Source organism: Acanthaster planci, linkage group LG10, assembly GCF_054643075.1.
Source record: "Acanthaster planci isolate LZ-2023a linkage group LG10, COTS_SCS, whole genome shotgun sequence".
Taxonomy (NCBI): domain Eukaryota; kingdom Metazoa; phylum Echinodermata; class Asteroidea; order Valvatida; family Acanthasteridae; genus Acanthaster; species Acanthaster planci.
This window is the reverse complement of record NC_141786.1, coordinates 18,572,504-18,600,282: the sequence shown is the minus strand read 5'-3', so window position 1 is coordinate 18,600,282 and position 27,779 is coordinate 18,572,504. Positions and strand designations below refer to the sequence as shown.

Here is a 27,779-nt window from a genome sequence, read left to right as displayed (position 1 = left end):
CCTGGCCTGGCAGCCAGCTAGCTAACCACCAGGCCAATTGCTTCTTGATAGATTTCATTTCGGAACTTATATTTAAAGGTTAGGATTGCGCAATTTCGAAAAAGGTCAAGGGGCACAGCTTATCTGCATAGATTTAAATAACAAAAGCAGAAATTTGAATATGCCAAAAGACAGAGAATAGACAAAATATTCAGACCTTGCATGTACTTCGGTACGATGTATTTCCAAAATATATTTGCAAGCCTTCTACATTTAAACCTCTTCAAATTATCTATTTCTACAAGTCAATTATGTTTCTGTCACAAAAAATTCAACTGTGTTAGTGGAACATTCAAGATTGAGATTCTGCAAAGACTGAATTTTCTGGGCATCTATATAAACTGTAAACTTGTTGGGACATTTTAAAGAAAATTTGGAAGTAAGCCTCCAAGGCTATCTTGCTCTAAACTTTCTAGGAACATAATGGGCATTATTGGTACCTTTATTATGAACAATCTGGAGAGGAAAATTATGCACAATATCTAAAAAATTCAGAAAAAAAGAAAACCAGTAAAACAAAAAAAATGACCATTTTCCAGTTTCCTCAAGCATTTAAGAGTCCTATTTCTGAGCTCACTTTGTGCAAGCATGAACAGTATGATGGATATTTTGAAATTTCTACATTTGAATGAACAATGAGTCTAATGCTCTGTAATTTTAATTTACTCAGATAAGACAGAAAGGATAACTTCAAATATGATTGATTTCTTCTCTAGAGACAAAACTCCACCCTTGAAAAGCAGTCTAAAAATATTGGTTTTTGTGTGAAAAAAGGTTGTGTATGTTCAACTAAAAACATCTAGTATTCCCTTTTCCAAAAAGCCTAAAACTAATCTAATCTAATCTTTGAGCATTGTAGCTAAGCCCCTGGGGACGGGGGCTGGTGTGGGTGCCAAAGCACCCCTAACTTTTTTGGACAAGGATGCTGGTGTACAAAATAGCACCCTCAACTTTGACCATGTTAAGCCACAAACATAATCAAACTCATCCACATGAGACAATCACCGAAAAACCCCAGATATTTATGATTTTACAACCTCAGCACCCTTTAAGAAAAATGTGTTTCCGCAGGCACGATTGTCGCATCCTGTTTGTGCTGCCTAGGTTTGTTAAAGGGAAGCCCCAACAAATGCCACAGTAGAAAGGAACCACTTCGGCCTTGCTGATGTTTTTTGCCTACAGGAAAAAGAAAACAAGGAAGAGTGTTTCAGGACATTTTACTACACAGGCATTGTTGCCAAATTTAACTAACAGTATTTAGCCAGCTACAAGTAGACAGCGCCCTCTGTCATGCGTAAGTTTGGTAGTCTGGTGAATAGTCTGAATATCTAAAAGCACAACATATGCTCCAAGCTGAGTTCTATCCAAAGCTGTTGTCCTTTTCTTCATGCCAAAAATAAGAGTGTTTTGGGTTATTTTTAAATTGACTCCAACATGTAATTATAGAGTATTGGATTAGATTATTTAGAAAACTGAACTCAGGGTTTCCAGCATTTTCATGGAAACAAAATTTCTTGATTTTCACTGATTGAAGTTAAAAATTCCCAGATCATCATTTTGGCTTAATAGTCTGATAGTGTAAATTACAGGTGTTTGTGTGTTATAAGGTGTTATAAGGTCACCATGGCTACATTGATACAGAAAGAAACAGTTATTTACTACAAGTACAGCAAGCTATACTACAAAGCCACCATAGCCATGCAATCATTCAAAGGATTCGCTGTTTGGTATGGACTCGAGGTGAGAAAGTCTGACCAGTGCACAAAAACGTCCCAATTTTTCCCCTGATTTGAGGGACTTTTGCCAATTCCGTGACTTTCCCGGACAGGAAAAAGGGGAAGTAATTTTCCTGGTTTTTGCTGATTTCTAGATTAGTTGAGAACCCTGTCAACTACAAGATTTTAAGTAATAGCTTTATTTAAAATTTGTTTATTTTACACGGCAAGCTTCAGTGACAATTATTTCAGTTAGACTTCACCCTAACCTCATTCAAGAGTAGCTATAATCAAATTTTCAAATTGCACCTTTGTGACTCCATTAATCTTTTTACATTGTTTTTATGCCAATGAGTATTTCCATATTCATGAGCAAACTGTGATGTCATCCCAGAAAGAAGCCTCAATGTTACACATTGGTTTGTACACAATAAGTCCTGCATTTTTTGTAGATTTTGCTGGACTCAGTTTTTCTCTGCAAAGTTGAAGAAAATTTGTGTTTAAGAAAAATTGATCATAGATTCGTACGCATTTGAGGTACTTGGGACTTCACCGATTACCTTGTATTCTCAGGACTGAGAACAATGGAAAACAAAGGACGGGGACCTAACAATTCCCTCGTTATATAAAAGCAGAATGTTGTATTAACTGTGTCCTCATTATTGAGGTTGGACTTATTTGTCTGAATCCTAACAGAGCCACGGGGTGGAATCTGCCCCTCCTTACGTTCCAATCTCCTCACAGTGCATTTTTACACACCAAACCTTCAAGAAATTTGCTATTAAACGTATCTTCCACTCATTTTGACCCCAATTTTGTGAAAATTGCACATATTCCTTTCTCATGCAGCATCAAGTTTTTCAAGAGAGCTTATCAGTCAGAATGTCAACTTTACCCACTGGTGTGCATCTAAGCTAACACGAATAAGGCTTCAAATGACAGCAACAATAAAGCCATACATCAGATGGAATTGACACTTCCCACTGTACTGATAATGAATGTGTCTATATGCATGTCAAGTTTAAAAAAAATCAGGCATAGGGACACCGAGTTCAAAATGGGGTGTGGGGATGAAATGGTCTGAAAAAATGTTCCGTGAAATTTTCTGGAAAACACAGCTATTCTGGGGCTAAATCATTTTTGTTCAATTGCCAAAGTTTCCAAAAGATTTTCTTACGGCACCTTTGCCTGTGAATTCAGTTTACTAATTTTTCTGAACAACTTCAGTCCCAACATAAAAAACACAATTTTTTCATAACTTGTAACATTTCCCCGAGGTTTGTGAACGACTCTATCATTACTTACCCACACATCTTCATCGAGAAAATTGATCCTTCAAGATGGCAGACCACTGTAATTGCAGCAACAAAAGAAAGAAGGGAATAATAAATTTTGTAAAATCTTCAGCAATTTGATGCAATCATTTGATGTTTGTAAATAACTCCAGAAACACAACACATGGCTAATACAAAATCTTCCGATTTACCCTGCCGTGTGTGACTACTATGAAAGATATTACTAAGACTAGGGCTAGGATTGGTGTCTCAAGCCTGGATGGTGTAAACTCAAGCCTGATAAGAGGCTCAAGAGCTGGGAATGGTCACTCAAGCCTAGAAGGTTTGAGGATCAAGTCCACCTAATAGTTCATGGAGCCGAGACTAGCAAAAGGATTCAATCCTGAAAGGTTTGAGGCTCGGGTCCACCTGATGGTTCATGTAGCTGAAACCAGCATAAGGTTTGATTACTCAATCCTGGGAGGTTAGAAGCTCAAACCCACCTGCTGGTTGATGTTGATGAGACCATAGCAGGATTGGTCACTCAATCCTGGGTGGTTAGAAAGTCAGGTCTACAAGCTGGTTCATATTTATGAGACCTCAGCAACGATTGGTCACTCAATCCTGGGTGGTTAGAGGCTCAAACACACCTGCTGGTTCATATTGAATAGACCATAGAAAGGATTGGTCACTCAATCCTAGGTGGTTAGAGGCTCAAGTCCACAAGCTGGTTCATACTGATGAGACCAGCACAAGGATTGGTCACTCAATTCTATGTGGTTAGAGGCTCAAGTCCACCTGCTGGTTCATGTCAACGAGACCCAAAGCTAGGACTGGTCACTCAATCATGGGTGGCTAGAGGCTCAAGTCCACATGCTGATTCATGTCAACGAGACCCAGAGCAAGGATTGGTCACTCAGTTCTAGGTGGTTAGAGGCTCAAGTCCCCCTGCTGGTTCATGTCAACGAGATCCAGAGCAAGGATTGGTCACTCAATTCTAGGTGGTAAGAGGCTCAAGTCCACCTGCTGGTTCATGTTAATGAGACCCAGAGCAAGGATTGGTAACTCAATCCTGGGTGGTTAGAGGCTCAAGTCCACAAGCTGGTTCATGTCAACAAGACCCAGAGCAGGGATTGGTCACTCAATCCTGGGTTCACCTGCTGGTTCACGTTGATGAGACTAGCACAAGGATTGGTCACTCAATTCTATCTGGTTAGAGGCTCAAGTCCACCTGCTGGTTCATGTCAACGAGACCCAAAGCTAGGACTGGTCACTCAATCATGGGTGGTTAGAGCCTCAAGTCCACCTGCTGGTTCACGTTGATGATACCAGAGCTAGGACTGGTCACTCAATCCTGGGTGGTTAGAGGCTCAAGTCCCCCTGCTGGTTCATGTCAACGAGATCCAGAGCAAGGATTGGTCACTCAATTCTAGGTGGTAAGAGGCTCAAGTCCACCTGCTGGTTCATGTTAATGAGACCCAGAGCAAGGATTGGTAACTCAATCCTGGGTGTTTAGAGGCTCAAGTCCACATGCTGATTCATGTCAACGAGACACAGAGCAAGGATAGGTCACTCAATCCTGGGTGGTTAGAGCCTCAAGTCCACATGCTTGGTCATGTTAATGAGACCCAGAGCAAAGATTGTTCCCTCAATTCAGGGTGATAGGAGGCTCAAGTCCACCTGCTGATTCATGTTAATGAGACCCAGAATAAGGATTGGTCACTCAATCCTGGGTGGTTAGAGGCTCAAGTCCACCCGTGGTTCATGTCAATGAGGTCCAGAGCAAGGATTGGTCACTCATTTCTAGGTGGTAAGAGGCTCCAGTCCACCTGCTGGTTCATGTTAATGAGACCCAGAGCAAGGATTGGTCACTCAATCCTGGGTGGTTAGAGGCTCAAGTCCACATGCTGATTCATGTTAACGAGACCCAGAGCAGGGATTGGTCACTCAATCCTGGGTGGTTAGAGGCTCAAGTCCACATGCTGGTTCACGTTGATGAGACCATAGCAGGATTGGTCACTCAATCCTGGGTGGTTAGAAAGTCAGGTCTACAAGCTGGTTCATATTTATGAGACCTCAGCAACGATTGGTCACTCAATCCTGGGTGGTTAGAGGCTCAAACACACCTGCTGGTTCATATTGAATAGACCATAGAAAGGATTGGTCACTCAATCCTAGGTGGTTAGAGGCTCAAGTCCCCCTGCTGGTTCATGTCAACGAGATCCAGAGCAAGGATTGGTCACTCAATTCTAGGTGGTAAGAGGCTCAAGTCTACCTGCTGATTCATGCCAACGAGACACAGAGCAAGGATAGGTCACTCAATCCTGGGTGGTTAGAGGCTCAAGTCCACAAGCTGGTTCATATTGATGATACCAGCACAAGGATTGGTCATTCAATTCTAGGTGTTTAGCGGCTCAAGTCCACCTGCTGGTTCATGTCAACAAGACCCAGAGCAGGGATTGGTCACTCAATCCTGGGTTCACCTGCTGGTTCACGTTGATGAGACCAGCACAAGGATTGGTCACTCAATTCTATGTGGTTAGAGGCTCAAGTCCACCTGCTGGTTCATGTTAAAGTGACCCAGAGCAAGGATTGGTCACTCAATCCTGGATGGTTTGACATTGAAGTCAAGCTGTTTCTGAGACTAGAGCTAGGATTTGTTATTGAAGCCTTGATGGTCCGAGGTTCAAATTCACTCAAGTCTCATAAAAGGCTCAAGAACGATGATTGGTCACTCAAGCCTAGAGGTTCTGAGGCTCATTCCAACCTGCTGGTTCACGTTGTCGAGACTAGAGCTAAGATTGGTCACTCAAGCCTAGATGGTTTGAGGTTTGACCTCACTCAAGTCTCGTAAGAGGCTCAAAAGCTAGAACTGGTTCGAGTCTCATTTTAGGTCGGTCACTCAAGCGGGATTATTCAAGGCTCAAATTCACTGGATTGTCAATGAGACCCAGAGCTAGGATTGGTAACTCAATCCTTGGTGGTTAGAGGCTCAAGTCTCCCTGCTGGTTCATGTCAACGAGATCCAGAGCAAGGATTGGTCACTCAATTCTAGGTGGTAAGAGGCTCAAGTCCACCTGCTGGTTCATGTTAATGAGACCCAGAGCAAGGATTGGTAACTCAATCCTGGGTGTTTAGAGGCTCAAGTCCACATGCTGATTCATGTCAACGAGACTCAGAGCTAGGACTGGTCAATCAATCCTGGGTGGTTAGAGCCTCAAGTCCACCTGCTGATTCATGTCAACGAGACACAGAGCAAGGATAGGTCACTCAATCCTGGGTGGTTAGAGCCTCAAGTCCACATGCTTGGTCACGTTAATGAGACCCAGAGCAAAGAATGTTCCCTCAATTCAGGGTGATTGGAGCCTCAAGTCCACCTGCTGATTCATGTTAATGAGACCCAGAATAAGGATTGGTCACTCAATCCTGGGTGGTTAGAGGCTCAAGTCCACCCGTGGTTCATGTCAATGAGACCCAGAGCAAGGATTGGTAACTCAATCCTGGGTGGTTAGAGCCTCAAGTCCACCTGATGGTTCATGTTGATGATACCAGAGCAAGGATTGGTCACTCAATTGTAGGTGGTTACAGGCTCAAGTCCACCTGCTCGTTCATGTTAATGAGACCCAGAGCAAGGATTGGTCACTCAATCCTGGGTGTTTAGAGACTCAAGTCCACATGCTGATTCATGTCAACGAGACTCAGAGCAAGGATTGGTCACTCAATCCTGGGTGGTTAGAGGCTCAAGTCCACATGCTGATTCAAGTTAACGAGACCCAGAGGAGGGAATGGTCACTCAATCCTGGGTTGTAAGAGGCTCAAGTCCACATGCTGGTTCACGTTGATGAGACCAGCACAAGGATTGTCACTCAATTCCAGGTGGTTAGAGGCTCAAGTCCACCTGCTGGTTCAAGTCAACAAGATCCAGAGCTAGGACTGGTCACTCAATTCTAGGTGGTTAGAGGCTCAAGTCCACTTGCTGGTTCATGTTAATGAGACCCAGAGCAAGGATTGGTCACTAAATCCTGGGTGTTTAGAGGCCCAAGTCCACATGCTGATTCATGTCAATGAGACCCAGAGCCAGGATTGGTCACTCAATCCTGGGTGGTTAGAGCCTCAAGTCCACCTGCTGATTCATGTCAACGAGACACAGAGCAAGGATAGGTCACTCAATCCTGGGTGGTTAGAGCCTCAAGTCCACATGCTTGGTCATGTTAATGAGACCCAGAGCAAAGATTGTTCCCTCAATTCAGGGTGATTGGAGGCTCAAGTCCACCTGCTGATTCATGTTAATGAGACCCAGAATAAGGATTGGTCACTCAATCCTGGGTGGTTAGAGGCTCAAGTCCACCCGTGGTTCATGTCAATGAGACCCAGAGCAAGGATTGGTAACTCAATCCTGGGTGGTTAGAGCCTCAAGTCCACCTGATGGTTCACGTTGATGATACCAGAGCAAGGATTGGTCACTCAATTGTAGGTGGTTACAGGCTCAAGTCCACCTGCTGGTTCATGTTAATGAGACCCAGAGCAAGGATTGGTCACTCAATCCTGGGTGTTTAGAGACTCAAGTCCACATGCTGATTCATGTCAACGAGACTCAGAGCAAGGATTGGTCACTCAATCCTGGGTGTTGTCAGGCTCACGTCCACCTGCTGGTTCATGTTAATGAGACCCAGAGCAAGGACTGGTCACTCAATCCTGGGTGGTTAGAGGCTCAAGTCCACATGCTGATTCATGTTAACGAGACCCAGAGCAGGGATTGGTCACTCAATCCTGGGTTGTTAGAGGCTCAAGTCCACATGCTGGTTCACGTTGATGAGACCAGCACAAGGATTGTCACTCAATTCCAGGTGGTTAGAGGCTCAAGTCCACCTGCTGGTTCAAGTCAACAAGATCCAGAGCTAGGACTGGTCACTCAATTCTAGGTGGTTAGAGGCTCAAGTCCACTTGCTGGTTCATGTTAATGAGACCCAGAGCAAGGATTGGTCACTCAATCCTGGGTGGTTAGAGGCTCAAGTCCACATGCTGATTCATGTCAATGAGACTCAGAGCCAGGATTGGTCACTCAATCCTGGGTGGTTAGAGGCTCAAGTCCACTTGCTGGTTCATGTTAATGAGACCCAGAGCTAGGACTGGTCACTCAATCCTGGGTGGTTAGAGCCTCAAGTCCACATGCTTGTTCACGTTAATGAGACCCAGAGCAAAGATTGGTCACTCAATCCTGGGTGATTAGAGGCTCAAGTCCCCATGCTGGTTCATGTTAATGAGACTCAGAATAAGGATTGGTCACTCAATCCTTGTTGGTTAGAGGCTCCAGTCCACATGCTGGTTCATGTTGATGATACTAGAGCAAGGATTAGTCACTCCATTCTAGGTGGTTAGAGCCTCAACTCCACCTGCTGATTCATGTCAATGAGACCCAGAGCAAGGATTGGTCACTCAATCCTGGGTGGCTAGAGCCTCAAGTCCACCTGCTGATTCATGTCAACGAGACCCAGAGCAAGGATTGGTCACTCAATCCTGGGTGGTTAGAGCCTCAAGTCCACCTGCTGATTCATGTCAACGAGACCCAGAGCAAGGATTGGTCACTCAATCCTGGGTGTTGTCAGGCTCACGACCACCTGGTTCATGTTCATGGGACCCAGAGCAAGGATTGGTCACTCAATCCTGGGTGGTTAGAGGCTCAAGTCCACATGCTGATTCATGTCAACGAGACCCAGAGCAAGGATTGGTCACTCAATCCTGGGTGTTGTCAGGCTCACGACCACCTGGTTCATGTTCATGGGACCCAGAGCAGGGATTAGTCACTCAATCCTGGGTGGTTAGAGCCTCAAGTCCACCTGCTGGTTCACGTTGATGATACCAGAGCAAGGATTGGTCACTCAATTCTAGGTCGTTAGAGGCTCAAGTCCACATGCTGGTTCATGTTAATGAGACCCAGAGCAAAGATTGGTCACTCAATCCTGGGTGTTTAGAGACTCAAGTCCACATGCTGATTCAAGTCAATGAGACTCAGAGCAAGGATTGGTCACTCAATCCTGGGTGTTGTCAGGCTCAAGTCCACCTGCTGGGGTTCATGTTAATGAGACTCAGAGCAAGGATTGGTCACTCAATCCTGGATGGTTTGACATTGAAGTCAAGCTGTTTCTGAGACTAGAGCTAGGATTGTTATTGAAGCCTTGATGGTCTGAGGTTCAAATTCACTCAAGTCTCATAAAAGGCTCAAGAACGATGATTGGTCACTCAAGCCTAGAGGTTCTGAGGCTAATTCCAACCTGCTGGTTCACGATGCCGAGACTAAAGCTAAGATTGGTCACTCAAGCCTAGATGGTTTGAGGTTTGACCTCACTCAAGTCTCGTAAGAGGCTCAAAAGCTAGAACTGGTTCGAGTCTCATTTTAGGTCGGTCACTCAAGCGGGATTATTCAAGGCTCAAATTCACTCAAGTCTGGTAAGCGGCTCAAAAACTTGGACTGGTCACTCAAGTCTGGATGGTTTGCAGCTGAAGTCCAGCCATTACTGAGACTAGAGCTATGATGTTTATACTCTTACATCCATCAGCTGGTTCAAGCTGCTGAGACTAAAGCTAGGATTGGTTTAAAAGTATGCCTGGAAGGTTACATGCTTATTAAAGTCCACCTGCTGTTTCAAATTGGATACATAAACAAGATACTTCCTCATCATTTGCTTCAATCTATGCTTGTAATGAAAGCATAATAGATGGGGTTCTTACAGCAATACCTACAGAAATGTAATGATGACTCTTCATCGTCAGGGATTTACGATGACTTGAAATAAGAAAACGGACCCACAAAAGACAACAACAGTGAACCCCGGTTGGGAAAGATGAATGTGGAATACAGCATTTTGCTGTAAAACAACTGGATTTAATGTGCCGGTAATATTTAAACACAACTTCACCAGTCAAAGATCAAGCTTATCTTCTGCTTTGACTAAAACATGTCAGTCTCTCTCTGGTTTTGAATCCAATGAGGTCAAACTGTGCAAACTATCCCAACCTTTTTTACACTCCCAATAAATTTTGACAAGAAGTTTAAGATATGAAATGCACGTCTCACTTCCTAATGGTTGAAAGCTAATTACTAAGGTGGTTAGGAGTCATCTCAAATCTTGTCCAGGAAAAATTGAGGATAAACTGTGTGGAATGTTGTGGTGAAATGTTGAAGGCTTCTGAAAAAATTCCCCACAATCTCCCCAGAATGAAGTTATCAGTACTTGTATACAAATCCCCCCCCCACTCTGCGGTTTTGGCCAGGCAGGCCACTCAAGGACACCTGTGGTTTTGATGACAAAAGAGCCACAGGCAAATGACTGCACCCTTTACACAGAGCTTTTTTAAACTTCAATAACTGTATCATTTGGAATAAATACACATCGACCCTTTTGTGAAATACAAGGCTTTTTCAGGGTTTTTTCCTTTGCTAGAAAGCTATGTTCTTACTTTAGACAAATACAACTTTATAAATCTTTATTGGTATTTTATCTGTTGATGTTACTGCACAAAAGGGCATTAACAAGAAGAGATCATGTACTGGCCCTGTATTTCAAAAAATCTTCCCGTAATTTCATTTTATTAGCCAAAAAAGTTAAAGCATATTGTTGCTTTGCATTTTATTATCTCTTGATGTGAAATGCTCAAAATCTGTAATGACAATCGCGATGAGACAATTCTGGCTATGGAACCTTTAAAAAAATCAAAGTAAACACTTCTAGTTTTGAGTTCAGAACTGAATGGATATGGAGGTATAACAAGGGGCAGAGGTAATGCAACTTGTACATTTAACGAGCGAATGAAGCAATATAAGCAGAGGGACTGACAAAAGTCGGTATTTTTTTTGCCAAACAACTATCTGATTCAGTGAACACATGACCACAGAGAAAGTCGTAGTTTGAGTCACCCAAGGTCAGTCTCTGGAAAACCACTTAGAATACTGACCACCTACTCTAGCCCACTGGTAATGTAAACAGTCCTTCACTGTAAGTGACCTAAATGTACTAATGCAAAATTCCTCAACAACTTCCCCTCGATACACGCACAGCTATTTTCAGGGAATTTGAGGGGAAAGGATTTACTTTCCCCACAATTTTACCGCAACTTGTCCCAGATGAGATCTGAGACGAATCCTTAACGATAGTTTAATTAACATCACCTGAATGATGGATGGTTTGGAACATCTAGTCAATGGACTGATCTGTAGACGAAATCCCAGACTTCAATGCCCCTTCCGAAAGTTTTCCACAAATCTGAATTAGAAAGAAAAGATCCAGATTTAATACATTTAGTAGCAATAACAAAAGGATCAACAGATTTTTATATAGGATCGATCAACTGAAAGCAGAGCAGGATGGAATGATTGCACAAATCCATCAAACACACCAAAGCATTGTCTGTACATGTACAACACGGTGGTGCAATCAGACAAGGCCTCCGAAAAATAAAACATACAACATGAGACAGTGTGAAGGTTGACGTCCAAGAAAGTGATATTCCCTGACTCAACACTCATTTTGCTCTTAGTCCCAAGTAGATACTAGAGTGCTTGATGAGAAAGCAAGCTAGGTTTGGTGCAGAGGTGGTCTTTTGACAATGCAAAGGCCACTTCATATACTTCAGGTGAATACAACAGCAAAATAAAGGCATTACTACAAGCGCCCTCCCCAAGATAAAAGTAAGTGAAAATTCTCACCTTAGCTGTTACCGTCAACTTGCAGACTGCATTTCAGGGATGTGTTGTGATTCCAACAGGTGCCAAATAATGTCAGAGTCAGGATATTCACTAGTACTGCAGGCAGAAAGGTAGACGAGTCAGGATACTCAATCATGTGACATGAGTCAGGCATCAGCCCTGTGAATGTAACAAGAAATTCAACACATGGACATTAACCTTTGCTGGACAGAAGAATCATACACTTGAGCCTGGTATTACCAAGGCTCAAGATATCCCACTGAGTCCAATGTCCTCCTGTGACTCTGAACAGGAGAGACAGGAAAGCTAGATGCTGCTGTGTTGTGGAACACATTGTGAATGTTGTCCCAAGAGGGCGTGGAATCTGAAGTAGAAGTGAAAACGTTGACCTCAGATTAATGGGTGGGGATTCATCTAGTACAGCAGGTACCATACATTGTATATAAGCATCTTGGAGTGGATGTGAAAGTTTGTCACAAAGGATGGTAACACGTCCCGTGGTTTGCTCTATGGATGGTCTCTCTGTTGACCAAATGACAGATACAACACGATAAGGAGCCGGTGAAGAAATTCCTTATGATAGATTTTAGGATTTGAAACAGTGCCCTCAAGAATTTCACAGATGGTGATGCCTTCTACAAGATTTGATGAACTGTTTCTTCAAGGGTTCCGGTGCAACTGACAGGAATACACTGTTTCAACTTAGGCCACAGGTCTGTAAAGAAAAAGTTGATGGAACATTTCAACCATGACGACCTGGTAGACTTGACAACACATGCATAGCACAATGTTGGTGATGTAAGTTCCAGGCGGACCATATCAGTAAAGCAAGCGATGACACACCTGTAGATATTCCTTCTTCAGATAATTCATCGGAACTGTAAGAAAAATGGTTTGAGACTTTAGCACACAGATGAAGTGGAGGTTGTTTGGCCTGACATTCCAACTGAAGGGGTCACCGTTGTCTGCAAGAAGACACTGAGTTGAACAAGTTAGGAGCATGGTTGGTACATGACCTATGTGTACCACAACAGTTGCATCAATGAAGATTGTTTCAAGTGTGAAACTACAAATTCCCACATACATGTATATAGGCAATTTCACGGTTAGTTTCATTACATTTTTCAGCTCCTCAGCATGTTGGGAGCTACTCTATTACCATATTGCTTGCCTAATAATTCTGAATAAGGTACCACAGATGCATGGTACCCAGACCTGCAACACCTCAATAGGAAAACAAAATAGGCTTTTTAGACAAAATGTGGCAGGAGTTTTATTTTCGGTTAATTCATGGACATGGACATGACAAAAAAATGCACATCTGCTTATCAAAAGTTTGCTTATTTGGAAAACAGCTACACTAAAAATTCATTTGTTCTGTCACGTCCTGCTAAATAGTAATTATTTTGAAGCAAACTGTCAGCAGATTGTCATTTCCAATTTCCAGCTTTTCCAAAAAATCATGGTTAGTTACGTTACAGTTTGTCTACACCCATTTAATTGCCACCATATCACATTTTACTCAAATTTTTAACATTAACATTGTTTTTTTTTGCTTTCAACACGACAATAACAATGAAAGATGAAATTTAGAAACTTTAATTAGTCTGTAAGGACAACATGGAGGTTACTACAGAAGGGATATCAAGGCAGGCATGTACATCCAGAAGAAACGTTCTGTGCATCATTAAGTGAACATACTCTGTACAGTATACATGTGCAGTACATGTTCATTCATCAGCATTTATACAACAGTTAATTAAGTGTGATCAACTTTGATGTCAGGTGACTTGTTCTGCTTTTACATTGCAAACAATGAATTAACAATCTAATAACAACTTCTTCATTTTTTAAAAAAAAATTCAAAAGGAAACGGCTCAAAACTCACTCGTGCATACTGTGGAGTTACATACATACATTATGTATAATATTAAACAGGCCATACTGGCAGGCAAGTTTACAAATGACTTTCCTTAAATTTCAACTGAAAAGGTGAAGTGTCCCCTATTGTTTACAACCTATGGTGCATCAAACCTGGACGCTATTTTGTCCTTGTAGAAGATACAGTCCTTGGGAGATGTCTGTTTCCAGTATTTTCCAGCATGTTCCATTCCAGAAACCTGGTACTCTCCACTTCCTACAGCAACTACTTCACCTGGAAATCGGTTGCCTTCGTACTCGACTACTTGTATATACCAACCCGTCTCCAAGTGGCCTCTTTCTTTTCTTTGTCAAGCTGATTTCTTGTATGCTTTGACCGCAGCCTCTCTTGGTGTTTGTTGTTTTCTCAGCAAATTTTCTCACAGCAGCAGCCTTTTTCTTTTTATACTCCTCAAACTGACCAGAGGCCTTCAACTTCTCCACGAAGTGCCTCTGCTTTTCTGTTTGTCAGTGGCATTCTTAAACTGTGGACAAAGAACAAATGAACGAAGAGGATTACCACATTGTATAAAAAAATTGAACGTGTTGTTTTGAATGACTGAGCACGACTATGTACAAAAGTGAAAAAAATTAATGCATTGTAAAGATCCGCTAATGAAATATTTCAATTCAGACATGAATTTAACCTTTTTAAAGAAAGTAATGTGACCTCTCACATGTATAGGTACCATCACCAGCATTTGAATGTGAGGACTGAGGAGCATTTCAATAAAATCTCAGTTCAAAAGTTGAATATCTGGGAAATCTCAACTTTCACGTGTTGCATGCATACATCATGTAGGCCTACGTGTACATGTACAGTACTTTGTATATTTTAACATTTTAACTATGCTTATTTCAACAAATACTCTTTCATGTTGTGAATACAGCTACAAATGTCAGGAAAGAGTACTTACCTTGCATTTCCAACAACTGGAAAGTTGTGGTGAACAACGGTACCAATAGTAAAAATGTTACAAGAGCAAGTTTGATTAAACATGGCTGCCACACATGTGAAAAGCATGTGGTTACAGAGGCATTATGGGTAAACTACATGTAAATTGCACACTGCCCTTTACTGTTTTAAATAAACCTGCAACCAGAATCTGCTTTGAGTTAAGCATAGCAACATACATGTACATGTATGTTATATGAACATTTACCTCGGTTAGTTAAGTTACTGCTTGGTTAAGTTACTGCTTGGTTAGTTACATTACATGGTTAGTTACGTTACACATTTTGACTGCATAGATAGTTCAAGTGTAAAAATATTACCGATGTTTATGGTCTTATTTTAGCTCATAATGGTACAGAAAAGGAAAATTTCAGACATGAAGCTGCTACTCATAAATTTTTTCTTTCAGAGAAACTTTGTTGACTTTTTGGTTAGTTACGTTACACCGATTACAAAAGAGCAGAAAATTCCAATTTTGAGGTCTTAATGGATCTACATGTAGTTGTACACTTTTCATGAAATTGCAGTTGATTTGCATGTTAAATCAGTTGATTGATGCTATTTTGTGAACAGCTTCAGGCTATTTTGTTCCTCGAGTGATACATTTGGAAAAAAGAACATTTCTACATTTTATTTCTTGAAAAAAAAGTAAATTGCACAAAGATACATATTTAGTAGATTTGATGAGCATGCATAATGTTATAAAGACTTTTTTCACAAACTTTAATGTATAGGCCATCATGTAAAGTCAGATTTTTCTGCCAAAAAGCAATTCTAAATTTTAGAGTCCTGTCCACTCCTTCATGGAATTGCCCCAATGTACATACTGCACCTGCCACCAGAAGACTGGCGAGGAGAGAGATGTGATCTAGTGCAGGGCTTCCCCTGCCCATTCAAATGTAAAGCATCCAATTTCACTCATTTAAGTGACCATGCACCTGCAAGCGGTTACTTTTTTGCCAATAATAGCACCGCGCACAAAAAAATTAGAAGCAAACCTTTAAAAGAAAAATAAATGACTTCAGTCTGAGATGTTCATGGAATGGTTCTCTTTCACACTGTCCTGAGTGGTAAAGAAGGTCACAAATGCAAGATTTGAGGGAATGAAATTAGAGTGAATGTTCAAAGAGCGATAAAAAGAAATTGATTTCAGTAGCCTTAATCATGGAAAATCGTTTCTCTGTCTTCCACAATTTGGAACTATACTGGGCCAGAAATAAAGGAAAGACAAGCTTGCCTGGGCCTTGACTTGAACTGAATTGTATGGAGTTCCTTGATGTCAGAGAGGCTAACATCTAGGTGGTCACAAAAGAGAAGGTGGTTTTGGAAAGGTGAATTGGATCGGCTCCATCCACGTAGACCTATGGGAACATCTTGTACTCTGTATTGACAAAACACAGGAAATACGAGGTGAAAGTTATGAGTTAAGGAGAAAGCAACTCTGGGCCATTCTACCCGCTTCCCAACTGAAATGAGCCTATGAAGCAAGCTAATTTTACACTCACACAAATAACTCTTTGGTGGCTACTCAAAGCTGACAGGCAACCTCCAGTGACTCCCAAGTATTTCAGCCAGGCCTGCTGCCCTGTAGAGAGAGCCCAGAATTGTGAGGTGTTGCATAATTTCCTTTGTCCCCAGTGAATGCGAGTGGCATCTTTCAAACACCACTGGATAAGGGAACGTTTCATAATTACAGAAGGTGGTATTTACTGCGGTACCGCTGTATTTTTGCGGTACCAGCATTAAGCCCTTTTTGGGTAACTAGTGCAGTGCCGCTAAAAAAACAGCGGTACCGCAGTAAATACCGCCTTCAACAATTATGAAACGCTCCCTAAGCATGCAGCAGTGCTGTGTCTCTCATCAATGTGGCCCTAGAGCCTTTTTGTCCGTGGTGCTAATCCGCAGGCACGCTATGCCCAAAACATTGGTATACTGTTTAAAAACAGTGACAGATTATCTTCGAAACATGCCAGCCAAAAAATGATGGCAATTCCCAGCAGCAGGTCTTTTGTTCCAAGTACGGTCGTTTGTTACACAAACCAGCTCTTTTGTCCAATTTTGGGCAGCCTGGCTCTGCGTATAAACCCATGGTGCCTGAAACGGGGTTCCCTAGCAGCAAGTGGTTGCAGTCATTTTTGCTTGTTTGATATCTGAGAATCAATCATTTCATAAAATACAACAGTAATGCAAATGAAATCTTTAAACTGTATGGAACTCTTCTGAACTGAAATTCCAGTGATTTAGTTCTGTTAGCAATTTTCTCTCCCATTCCAACTGGAGTTCCAACCTGAACTGGTCATTTTATTTGTTATTATTATTTTCATTCCTGTTTCTGGTATTAAAACATACACCTCACCAATGCCCAAGGCACTGTAGCTCACGAGCCTGAAGAAACCTGTAGAGAGGAGACAATAAGAAGCCGTTACAGGTTTAGAGGCTGGAGAAAACCAATGCCCAAGGCACTGTAGCTCGTGAGCCTGAAGAAACCTGTAGAGAGGAGACAATAAGAAGCCGTTACAGGTTTAGAGGCTGGAGAAAACCAATGCCCAAGGCACTGTAGCTCACGAGCCTCAAGAAACCTGTAGAGAGGAGACAATAAGAAGCCATTACAGGTTTAGAGGCTGGAGAAAACCAATGCCCAAGGCACTGTAGCTCACCAGCCTGAAGAAACCTGTAGAGAAGAGACAATAAGAAGCCGTTACAGGTTTAGAAGCTGGAGAAAACCAATGCCCAAGGCACTGCAGCTCGCGAGCCTCAAGAAACCTGTAGAGAGGAGACAATAAGAAGCCGTTACAGGTTTAGAGGCTATAGAAAACCAATGCCCAAGGCACTGCAGCTCGCGAGCCTGAAGAAACCTGTAGAGAGGAGACAATAAGAAGCCGTTACAGGTTTACAGGCTGGAGGAAAACCAATGCCCAAGGCACTGTAGCTCACCAGCCTGAAGAAACCTGTAGAGAGGAGACAATAAGAAGCCGTTACAGGTTTAGAGGCGGGAGGAAAACCAATGCCCAAGGCACTGTAGCTCACCAGCCTGAAGAAACCTGTAGAGAGGAGACTATAAGAAGCCGTTACAGGTTTAGAGGCTGGAGAAAACCAATGCCCAAGACACTGTAGCTCACGAGCCTGAAGAAACCTGTAGAGAGGAGACAATAAGAAGCCGTTACAGGTTTAGAGGCTGGAGGAAACCAATGACAGTCAAATCCTTGACAGTCCTCCACTCTGGTCAACTTTAGCATGATCATGATTTTTGACACACGTGTGTGCAATTTCAGTACATGTACAGCCGCATATGGACATACACAATCACGTTGCGATTGTGCCTACTTGCCCCCTATTCATCATAGCGTTAATCGGGGCGAACAAATGATTCAACCATGCTGGTTTCTATAGGTACTCATGCAGCGGGATGCCAGCGACACATTTCTGACATGCATTATGAGGCCGGCTCCGTGCTACCTTAGAGTTGGAAATCGTAAAAATCTTAGTTTAGATCGTACAGTTGTAAACGGACTAAACAAATTGTAAAAATTACGCCTAAATTGTACAAGTTGGCATCTCTGCATTTTCAGTAATATTTCAGTTCATTTTTGGGAAAATTTATGCTGAGTGGCACAACCAATTTGAACCCAAGAGACAGGCAGAAAATTGCAGCACCAGGTGGTACCGCCCGGAGCTGCCCATCGTGGCTAGAAGACTGGTGCAAGGTTACGTTACAGCATGGTTGTAGACATCGATCAACTGCCCTGCCTGGCCTGCGAAAACACACATGCACGAACGTGGAGTAGTTGGTTCCCAACTTGTTATGTACAACATTCCTATTCATACAACCACTGTGATCGGGAACCACTGACTGACATGATAGACTTGAATTCAACACTGTGTGATAAATGTGTTCAGCATGCACTAAATGCCAACAAAAGGTGAATGGGGCAGCACAGTGCAGCAAGCACAAATTGACTCACACACACCAGGTGTGTCTTCAGACAGTTCATTGTGCTGTGCAGTACTTGGTATGCATGGCGCTGCTGGGTCTACGGTCATTTCAACGATCATGCAGATGAAGGCAGCCTTGTTTTTAAGGCTACTACAGGACAAGAGCTGTACACATGCATGCCCTGCGCAACCGTCATTGAACTGGAATTCATAGAGGTGAAAATCAATGCATTCCTGTTTGTATTTCCTTTTCCGACCTTTTCTTTTGAGCCAGAAGGTTAAAAAAGGAAATGGAATTTCGGAAATCTGTTTTTTAAAAAAATGAAATCCGGATTAAATAAAAAAAGTGGCATCTCTGACTTTTACATCATCGATTCTTCTACTCTGCAAACGCCGACAAAGAGAATGGCATACCACTGTCGACAGACCCTTGTCATGCAGTATTCAGTGCACGGCAGACTCTGCAGCCCCTGGGGTGGTTCCTACCCAGCCTTGTTCTCAGGTCGACTGCATCATCAGCGTGAGATGAGCTCCATGCCTACCTCTTCTTCAATTTCTAGGCAAAGAAACACCAGGGTTGCCATGGGTAACCAATCAATGCCATCAGTCAACTTTATTTCAATGTTAAAAAAATGAACATAAAGTCTTAATGACACACCTATGATTGTTATTACACTTAAAAGTCATTACATGTAGGTTCAAGTAATATCCCATGACCTTCGTTGGCTTGAGTGTCTACACATAAAATCTTTGATTTCTGTTCCTGACAACATTTGCCTTGTGGTTATGCAATTTTGCAAAATATGCATGTTAAGGCCAACAAAGAAAAGTCTCTGGTTTCTGGTTCCAAAAGTCTCTCCAAAACTGGTGAAGTAATACTTTTTTTGACCCTCACTTTTTTTCCTAGAAACGATGTACGTATAATGCACAAATTGGGACATCAAACACAGGCATCACCATTACCAACACTGATCTAGACTGGCCCCCTTGCTATTTACTTTTTAACTATTTCCTGCCAGGGACTCCGGATCAGGAAATGTATGCTTTATATGCGTGGCCATGGTCTCTGAACTCAGACAAAGGGAACAGGGCCTTGTAACAAAAGACCGTACCCAGAACAAAAGATCAGGCTGCTGGGCATTACCGACATTTTTTCTCTCTCACAAGTGAGAGATAATCCTGCCTGGTTTTGAAACAGTATACCACGGTTTGGGGCATTTAGAGCAACCCAATTACCACCGGGGTCAAAAGCGCTCCACCACTGCAGCGATGAGCCACACAGCACTGCTGCATGCTAATCTGGCCCTTATTGAAAAGAGGTCAGCAGCGCACTTAGACAGGTTCGTGAACAAAAGAATATTACGTAGCACCACAAAATCTGGGCTCTTTTTACAAACCTGCAGGCCTAGCTGAAATACTCAGGCTTCAATAGATTTTGTCTGTCGAGATAGAGTAGACACCAGACATGCCCTCACGTGTTTGTAAGTGTCCAGTAAATGAAGATAGGAATTTTTAAAGAATTTTGACAACAGAAAAAAAAGATAAATTTCCAGCCCCAGCATCATCAACATTGATAACTGCCCCGGCAGGAAGTGGTTAAAAGCATTTCCAGCTGGTACATGTACAAAGGACATAAGACCATCTGGTTTGTCTGATTCCCAGATGTGAATGTAAATGACGTCATCTGAAGAAGAGCAGTGCCTGGCTAAATGTACATGTATGGGGGCCTAGAGAGACCACTTTACTGTACAATATTATTCGACCATACCACATCTGCAACACATTCAAAATTACACAGTAGCAGGATTCCAGTCAACCAGTGTGGCAGCTTTTGGACAACATATTATACCAGATAAAAAACTTTTTTATTTTGCCAATGTGCATGTCTACGATGACATGCGCACTGACCAGAAACCAGATATTTTTTTTTCAGCCTAAAGGGAGTTCCCTGACAACAAACGCCTGGGGGGGAGCAACAGAAGGTTTGTGGGTACACCATGTGTAGAATCAATCTCTTTTTAAGAATGGCAGTTCTGACAGAGAGAAGGTTTGTGGGTACACCATGTGTAGAATCAATCTATTTTTAAGAATGGCAGTTCTGACAGAGAGAAGGTTTGCCACGGTGGGTACACCATATGTAGAATCAATCTATTTTTAAGAATGGCAGTTCTGACAGAGAGAAGGTTTGTGGGTACACCATGTGTAGAATCAATCTCTTTTTAAGAATGGCAGTTCTGACAGAGAGAAGGTTGGTGGGTACACCATGTGTAGAATCAATCTCTTTTTAAGAATGGCAGTTCTGACAGAGAGAAGGTTTGTGGGTACACCATGTGTAGAATCAATCTCTTTTTAAGAATGGCAGTTCTGACAGAGAGAAGGTTTGTGGGTACACCATGTGTAGAATCAATCTCTTTTTAAGAATGGCAGTTCTGACAGAGAGAGGGTTTGTGGGTACACCATGAGTAGAATCAATCTCTTTTTAAGAATGGCAGTTCTGACAGAGAGAAGGTTTGTGGGTACACCATGTGTAGAATCAATCTCTTTTTAAGAATGGCGGTTCTGACAGAGAGAAGGTTTGTGGGTACACCATGTGTAGAATCAATCTATTTTTAAGAATGGCAGTTCTGACAGAGAGAAGGTTTGTGGGTACACCATGTGTAGAATCAATCTCTTTTTAAGAATGGCAGTTCTGACAGAGAGAAGGTTTGTGGGTACACCATGTGTAGAATCAATCTCTTTTTAAGAATGGCAGTTCTGACAGAGAGAAGGTTTGTGGGTACACCATGTGTAGAATCAATCTCTTTTTAAGAATGGCAGTTCTGACAGAGAGAAGGTTTGTGGGTACACCATGTGTAGAATCAATATCTTTTTAAGAATGGCAGTTCTGACAGAGAGAAGGTTCGTGGGTACACCATGAGTAGAATCAATCTCTTCTATAAGATCGGTGGTTCTGCCTGAGAAAAGATTTGAGGGTACACCACGTCTAGAATCAATCTCTTTTTAAGAATAGCAGTTCTGACAGAGAAAAGGTTTGTGGATACACCATGTGTAGAATCAATCTCTTCTATAAGAATGGTGGTTCTGACAGAGAGAAGGTTTGTGGGTACACCATGTGTAGAATCAATCTCTTCTATAAGAACGGTGGTTCTGACAGAGAGAAGGTTTGTGGGTACACCATGTGTAGAATCAATCTCTTCTATAAGAATGGTGGTTCTGACAGAGAGAAGGTTTGTGGGTACACCATGTGTAGAATCAATCTCTTCTATAAGATCGGTGGTTCTGACAGAGAGAAATTTTGTGGGTACACCATGTGTAGAATCAATCTCTTCTATAAGAATGGTGGTTCTGACAGAGAGAAGATTTGTGGGTACACCATGTGTAGAATCAATCTCTTCTATAAGATCGGTGGTACTGAGAACCTGTCAATGCGATCTGGATGTTTTCACCAGGATGCTCTTGTTGTGTGCCCACAAACCTTCTCTCAGCCTACTGGTAGCCTCCATCATGCAAAGTTTCAAATCTTACTGTCAGAATGGCCCTCTGATGGTCTCCTCAGCCTCCATACTTACATGTATGAACAGAATGCTGAGTATTCAAGGTGAGGCAAAAATTCAAACCAAGGAAACACAGCAAATGTGACAGTAGCTTACTGGCCCAATACTGACCATATTTATCTCTTTTGCATCACATCTTAAAACAGCTGAAAAGATAAACTGCATTCAATCCTGAAGGCAGAATTTACTGCATCACCATAATCTTCAATGCTTGAAAAGACAACTTACAGTCACGGCAGAAGCCAGACGTCTCCTAGACAGACAGCACATGTTCCTTCCACTCTCACTGCCATCTCTGCTTCTATCCGCTGGCCAACAAGAAGCCTAACAATAAAGAAAATGAAAAAAAATGGAAAAATAGGAAGGTCTCATGTTTTCTATTAACAAAAACTATTTCAGCTGCACATTAGGAGAACAATTTCTTTGTCATAACGCAGCACAACTGGCTAGAAACCCTGCCAGACTGCATCGTTTGTCAAAGGGGCTTGCCTGCCCAGTGTAACAAGATCGGACAGGTCAACTCTCCCCAAGGTCAAACAGCCTGGGAGTCTGTGGTTGCTAGTCACCACAAGATCCAAGTGGCATTTGTTCAATGGGACTAGCTCCCATTGTCTCAACATGGCAAGTTTGTTTGGCTGCTGTTGATTGCCCCGTGGAGCTAGAGTGCACAAGACTTCACACTTGGGCCAAAATTCACGGTTTACTAAAACCTATCAGAAAAGCTGCGCAGTAGTGTAGCAAAATAGTTTGTTCATGAATTCATTGCGTTACTTGCATGGCTCTACTTACGCAGCACGACAATAGAGTTTCGCATTGTTACATTTTTAAGAACACGTTCTTCCTCCAAGGTAAATGTACATGTACATTCTGCTGTGCTCAAGGCTTACGGTCCCTATGAAATACGCCGAACCTCTGTTGACGTAACACTGTGTGCTTATAATGAGCAACGCCAAGAAATTGGGCCCTGTTGCTATGTGCTGGTCTGCCAGGTTTTTTAGTTCAGCAGGGTTGGCAACGTGATGGTATTTAGTTTTTTTTTCCTTCATGGGGGGGTGCTATCATTGCAAAAAGAGACTTAGTCTGTGGAGTTGACAATTAAGAAAAAAAAATCATCAAATATTCCAATTTATCAAAGTGACTACCTTGTACCAAACATTTTAACACTTTCAAGGAGTTGCAAATAAAATATTGCTCAAACATTTTGGCTGTTGCCAGTAAGATTTTGAGAGTAAGGAAAGATCAGGTGTGCTCGCCCATCGAGCCAAAAAGCCTTTCACTATTCTGAGATACTTAAGCAAAGTTGTCATTTGAAGTAACTTTTCAAAGACTGTACATGCTCCATTGTCACAGAGACAGATTTCTTGTGTAGACATGATGACATTACATGTACATGTATGTCTTCTTGCTGAACGTTGAACCCATCTAGGAGTCTAACACCCGTTTCAGACAGGCATTCTAGGGTCACGCCGAACCAAATAAAATTAACAGTGACTCGCGTTGACCCAATTAAATTTTGGTTTCAGATAGACGAACTTAATATACACATTTGAAATGGCTTTGGCCCATGATAAGAGTGAAGTCTGAAACCAAGTTGCTCTGTTGTCTTTCCAAGTGCCTTCAAGTGTCCATCTTTTGCCTGCTTGCATGTCTGGTCACTCCTTATTGTTTCAGATCTCAAACATTTGCCAAATACTTAATTTAAAATTTGCTTTTAATTTGGTTTGGCACGACTCTAGAACACCTGTCAGAAACAGGTGCTACTCTTGAAGTGGGCATACATTTCATCTGTGGTGCTTTGCAGGAGTATTCTTTAAAAGTGAGAACAAAAATTGTTGCTGTCACAAAGTCTGAACAATAAGCATGACTACATAAACTTGGTATTCTTTTCTGATCTGGTTAGCAGACCGACATGAACATGTATTATGAGGGCTTGCTATGAGTTTGATATAGATATCGTTGATGTTAATTATTTGGTAAAATCGATATTGAAAATATTGGATTTTGGAAAAATATCGAAACTTCGAAAAACATCAAGATTGAAAAATACATCGAAAATAACGCTACTGAGGAACGAACTTTATTAAAAACACGAAAGTGCATCGTCACATTACGGTAATTTTCGATAAGCCATGGCTTACGTTGGTTGTCACGCTGAGTGAAAAATTTCCCTGTAGCTTATACTCTGGGCGGTTGTACGTGTACGGCGACATTTGAAGACTAAATTCAGTCACCTACATGTATCTTAGTCTCACACTCAACAATTCGCGTACACTTTGCCTCGAAAACAGAACAAAATGTACCCTCAAGAACAGAGAATTATTTGCTAGCCAAACGTACATCCCATCCCATGTAGGCAACGTACACAATACGGACGCTAGCGCATGTCGCCAAAGTGAATTGGATCACACCGTTACGGTGTATGGGTCTACAGTGGAACAATGTACCAGCAATTCACACCTGTTGTTCCTTGAAAAATTGAAATGAATAAAATTCAATACATGTACATGTATGTAAAAAAATATCAGCCTTGGCCAAAATATGATATCGACGCTGCCTAGGGCTTCTTTGGTGTCCACCCTTGCTTCAACATGCCAATGGAATCTGTAATGACTTCACTCAAATCTATGATTTTGAGTTTCTCCATAAAGGTCTATAGTCATCATTTCAACTGTAACTAGATTGTAGAGATATAGCTAGAAGTGTACAACGCGAGAACAAGTGCATTCTCCATTCCTTTGCACACTGCCTGGTTGAAAATAAGGTAAACCCACTAATCTATTTAAACCCAAACAGCTGCATATGAGTACATGTATTACGTGGATTTCATAAACAGAAATACACACGTATGTACATGAACATGACATGTACATTATGTTATTTCACACAGGGTCAATCATTGATTATGCTGAAGTGCACCTGCACAGGCAGATAGGAGTACAGGTACACGTAGTTGCACCCTTGAATCCATAAAGTACAGTACATGTACTGTGTAGCACCATCATGTACATGTAACATCCTCCAAGATCAACAAATTTTGATGTTGTAATAGCGCACATACCGGAAAACCAGCAAATCCCTGTACAAAGAGAATGGAGAGTTGCCCCTTTGACACAATGTTTGACTAGATGTGAGTGCAATAAATGGAACAACTAGAAAGAGTTCCTATGCCATTTGACGCCCTGTGCACAAACCCTATGGACTGCTCTGAAAAATTCAGTGTTTTCTAAGTAAACAAGTTGGGTGTTGTTTTTCCTCCTAAAATGAACTTTTCTGGACATGTTTTAGCTTCCTGATGGCTAACAAGTCACTTTAAGGAATAATTACTGGCGTCTCTGTATGGAACTCTTCCTGAACAACCTAGGAATAGACTGTAGGCTAGGCCCAGGCCAACAACATGGTCAGGGGACTGCAGTTTGGACAACTTACAAAATATTAATAAACATGATGAACCCATTGGGGAAATTTCAGTTGTGTGAAGATGAAAATAAATGCTAAAATATTGGGCTCATACGACGAGTTAATGTGGAGAAGTATCTTTATCTACATGTACATGTAGGCTATGTTCTCCTGATGTACATGGTACATGTATGATGTGGAACTGGAAGCGACTTAATACTAGCCCCTGAAACCTGGTGCGCTACTTTTTTTCAGTAGCTGGGGTGACCAATGATTCATGAAGAGGGGACAATGCAATACACCATTTAAGACATTTCAGAAATGGGAATCCATTACGTCGCTTCGATAGCTTCGTTGGTAGTGATTTGAACTACAGATCCATAGTCCCTGGTTCGAATCCGACCCATTTGTACTATTCATTTTCCAATTTTATCATTGTGCTTGGGATTTCCTTTTTCAATTGATGCAGAAACAGAGTCCAAGCATGAACCCTCTAAGAGTCTTGAGAAAAATAGCAGACCAGGTTTCACGGGTTAGTATCTAGTCACTTCCGTATGATGTAGGCCTATAGACTAGCCCAGGTGGACTCCCTGACCATACTATATGTACGTTACATAATGAATGAAGACAATGTCCACCCTGGGCTAGCCTATAGACATAATAGAATGTACCAGAAAGTAGGCAAAGTATTTGTCTACGTCTGTTTACATGTGCATCATTTCTCTATGTAGCCTACATTCGTAAGGTTTGTATAAACCTTAAATTCCTTACAGTTCTGGAAGTATACAGAATGAGTCATTCCCGTAAATGTACATAGTTCTCTACTCTTTCTTCAACTTTATGAGCATGGGGAAGCATGCCTTCATGTAGAGGGTAGAAAGCCGCAGTGCAGGATTTTCATTCAGGCACACACAAAATCCTACGTGTACATGTGACGACTGGCATGGCTGGTGGTAGAGTGCACGTGATACAGTGGCGCGATGGCACTGGCAGCGCAGGCATTAGAATTATAAAATACCAAACAGGAGTTAAAATGACTTCATTTAGTGAAAGTGACCGATGAAACCTTCCACTGACTAAGCACAAATTCTGAATAAATTGTTCCAGCGTTTAAAGTAAATCTGTTAGGCCCTACCTTTCGTTGGCCATGTTGGCAGCTTTTGTTCAGTCTCGAGTCTCGCGCACGTGTGTTGGAATCAACGTCATCGTCCAGCATTGCATTTTGCAACGGGTTGCAGTTACAGCGCCCCCTATTTATGGTTCCATTTCTCGCCAGTAGAAATAGCGCCTTTCTGCTGATATGACGCTCAAGAAAGTCAGAATTGTTCGAGTTTACCACTGGGCGATCTGTTTTTTGACACGGCTTTCTTCAAATTGTTCACGCGCTCGAATGGCGGGAACACTGTTCTTGGGTCGTGTTCCCGCACCACCTCCTCGTCAGGGTTTTACAGGAACACGGAAAAGCTCGTGACAGCCCAAAAAAATGATTTACAAAGCCGGAGACAATAGGAAGTTTTACAAAATTAACACTAAAAGTTTCTATAACACAGAAATGCCATATCCTTTCCGAACAGAAAGAATCCAGTCCAGTTATCCAACTGAAACATTAATCCTCATCGAAGAAATGTAACCTACCTGGACATTGCCATGTTTCATGTTGCTTGCCACTACCACGGATATTTGGTTTACGTTCTCGGCGTTCGAGCAGCCGGCGGCCCACGGACATGCAAGAACCACCTTCGCCATACGAAAACAAGCAGCCCTAACTTAGCCAATGAGATACCAATTCAAAACTATGGCCGTTGAGCAATTTCCCCTCCCTCCAAAGTCATGCCCGTCCAGGTCTCAGTGAATGTAGCCGCCTACCTTCATGCAAAAGTACAAACTGGACGAGGGAAACTCGAACGCAACCGACCAGCCCGACCATCCCGTTACCATATGGATACTATGTCCGGGGGCATCCAGGGGTGCACACATTTTTTTCAAGGGGCACCAAAAGACTATGACCTGCAGCAGAGATTGTTCATGGATTTCAAATGGGGGGGGGGGGACCGGGGGCACGGGCATTCGCTGGGGGGGGCGTGCCCCCTAGTTACGTCACTGCCCGCATACACACAGGGTTGTGGAGAAATCCTGCGTATAACAATTTACTGAAAAACTTTTATTTTAGTGGTTATTTTGTGAGTTTTAGGAGACATTTCCCTCGAAAGGTGAGCCCTGCTGACGGTATATATATACACGTCAATACGGGCGATTCACAACAGTGCACACCAAGAGTTTGCAACGTGT

At 42.1% G+C, this 27,779-nt stretch overlaps 1 long non-coding RNA gene across 4 annotated transcripts; it reads right to left on the bottom strand.

The window, feature by feature from the left end:
- Nucleotides 1-207: 207 nt before the first annotated feature.
- LOC147797926 (uncharacterized) lies at nucleotides 208-22,420 on the bottom strand. Of its 4 annotated transcripts, XR_015426875.1 has the most exons (8): nucleotides 16,964-17,227; nucleotides 16,113-16,192; nucleotides 15,845-15,988; nucleotides 12,489-12,610; nucleotides 11,733-11,891; nucleotides 11,196-11,289; nucleotides 3,060-3,105; nucleotides 208-1,215 (listed from the first exon to the last, which is right to left on the bottom strand). It is a non-coding gene; the product is annotated as an uncharacterized LOC147797926 (long non-coding RNA). The 4 variants fall into 4 exon arrangements; XR_015426873.1 differs by lacking the exons at nucleotides 16,113-16,192; nucleotides 16,964-17,227 and adding an exon at nucleotides 22,323-22,420; XR_015426872.1 differs by having other exon boundaries at nucleotides 16,113-17,227.
- Between the last annotated feature and the right edge of the window lie 5,359 nt (nucleotides 22,421-27,779).